Below are 2,643 nucleotides of genomic sequence, written 5' to 3'. Positions count from 1 at the left end.
TGATATCAATCTCTCTTTTTCAGATTACTTTACATTCCAATATAGTGATTTATTAATAGTGGTATCTATTATTCATTTATATTCCGCTGTTATTGTTTAAATTTGGCATTGTCCTATTCACCCCCCCCCCCCCTCCCACAGGACATATAGCTTGGCCATTTCTAACCTAAACCTAAACTTGAAAACCCGATCCCGAAAACCGATCCTGAACCCGATTTCCTAAACCTAAACCTTAACCAATTCTCAATTCCTTAAAGCTATAACCTATAACCTAAAGCTAAACCTAACATAAACCTATAACCTAAACCTAAACCTAAACTTATAACCTTAACCTAAACCAAAACCTATAACCTAAACCTTAACATATAACCTATAACCTATAACCTAAACTTATAACCTAAACCTAAAACCTAAATGTATTCTCAAATCCCTAAACCTAAACCTACACCTAATCTTAATCTCAACTCCCTAACCTAAACCTAAACCTAAACTTGAAAACCCAAACTTAAACTCAATCCCGAACCCGAACCCGATTTCCTAAACCTAAACCTTAACCTATTCTCAATTCCCAAAAGTTATAACGTATAACATATAACATATAACCTAAACCTAAACCTTAACCTAAACCTATAACCTAAACCTAAACCTTAACATAAACCTAAACCTATAACCTTAACCTAAACCAAAACCTATAACTTAAACCTTAACCTATAACCTATAACCTAAACTTATAACCTATAACCTAACATTAACCTAAACCTAAACTTTAACCTAAAACCTAAATGTATTCTCAAATCCCTAAACCTAAACCTACACCTAATCCTAATCTCAACTCCCTAACCTAAACCTAAACCTAACCTTGAAAACCCAAACCTAAACCCGATCTCGAACCCGAACCCGATTTCCTAAACCTAAACCTTAACCTATTCTCAATTCCCTAAAGCTATAACCTATAACCTAAACCTATAACTTTAACCTAAACCTAAAACCTAAACCTAAACCTAAAACGTAAATGTATTCTCAAATCCCTAAACCTAAACCTATAACCTGCAACATTAACATAAACTTATAACCTAAACCTATAACCTCCAACATTAACCAAAACCTATTCTCAAATCCCAAAACTATAACCTAAACCTAAACCTTAACCTATAACCTAAACCTTAACCTATAACCTATAACCTATAACCTAAACCTATAACCTATAATCTAAACTCAATTCCCTAAACCTTAACATATAACCTAACCTAAACCTAAACTTATAACCTACACTTATAACCTAAACCTAAACCTAAACCTAAACCTGTAACCTTAACCTAAACGTAAAACCTAAACCTAAACCTAAAACATAAATGTATTCTCAAATCCCTAAACCTAAACCTAAACCTATAACCTATAACATTAACATAAACTTATAACCTAAACCATATGGTGAGACCATTCCTTGGGAAGTGGGTACTTGTGGCTACCGATGGTCCTCCTTGCGGAAATCGTCTAAACACTTATTTTGGCCCTACAAACCATATGGTGAGACCATTCCTTTTGTGTCAATTTCAATATTTCTCTTTGAGTTTTTATTAATTCATTAAGGGAAAAAAATGGTTATACATGATGCACTTCTTTCACTTTGTTTTTCTTTCCCCCAATGGTCATTCTAATTTATGAATACCATGACTATTTATAGGATAATGGAATATACGAAGCTGTTACAGGAAATGACTTTGTCATTACTAGAGTTGCATTTCGAGACAACTCTTCAAAGTGCTACATAAATGACCATGGAAGTAATTTTACAGAGGTCACTAAGAAATTGAAAGGAAAAGGAGTGGACTTAGACAACAATCGGTTTTTGATTCTTCAGGTGGGTGATGCTGAAAAAGGCATATTTACTTGTGAAAAAAATATCATACCGTCAAAATATATCTTCTCTTTTAATTCTTTATCATTGAAATTTCAGGGTAAAGTCAAGCAAATTTCTCTAATGAAGCCAAAGATTTGTATTTTCAGCATTATTGTAATTGTAATTGTAATTGATTGAATGAAGGATTGTAATTGATTGTAATTGTAATTGATTGAATGAAGGATTGTAATTGATTGTAATTAAATGAATGAATGATTGTAATTGATTGTAATGGAATGAATGAATGATTATGCAGGTGGTAATTGAATGAACAAATGATTATATATTTTTTTTAATGTACGAAATAGCTACGGATATTGACCGTACCCGGTAGTCCGACAACTGTAGCCATTATTAAATTTGGCATACTGCTACGGACTTTTAGCTACAAATAATATCCGTAACTGTTTATACTTATCGCTACAGATATAATTGCTACGGATTATATCCGTAGCTGTTGTAACCTATAGCTACGGATTAAATCCGTAGCTATAGGTTCCAGACCTATTGTTACGGCACCTACGACTACGGTCGTGCTACGGACTAGAACCATAGCCATAGGTCTAAGGCTGCGGATTTTATCCGTAGCCTTTACCCATTTTTGTGGTAGTGTAAATGACAATCAAAGAACCCAAATCCAAAAGGAAAATAAAAATGATGCACATACCAAGTAGTAATCAAAGGTGGGTTCGACGGGTTAAAGAAGAGCTGAGAGAGGAAGATGAGATTTTGGAGAAAAAGTG

General features: G+C 33.6%; 1 long non-coding RNA gene across 1 annotated transcript; it reads left to right on the top strand.

Annotated features, from left to right (window-relative positions):
- The first annotated feature begins 1,606 nt into the window (after nucleotides 1–1,606).
- LOC131247279 (uncharacterized) lies at nucleotides 1,607–2,151 on the top strand. Its single transcript, XR_009171596.1, has 2 exons — nucleotides 1,607–1,861; nucleotides 1,958–2,151. It is a non-coding gene; the product is annotated as an uncharacterized LOC131247279 (long non-coding RNA).
- Nucleotides 2,152–2,643: the final 492 nt, after the last annotated feature.

Source organism: Magnolia sinica, chromosome 5 (genome assembly GCF_029962835.1).
Source record: "Magnolia sinica isolate HGM2019 chromosome 5, MsV1, whole genome shotgun sequence".
Lineage (NCBI taxonomy): Eukaryota > Viridiplantae > Streptophyta > Magnoliopsida > Magnoliales > Magnoliaceae > Magnolia > Magnolia sinica.
This window is presented reverse-complemented; position numbering and strand designations above follow the sequence as displayed.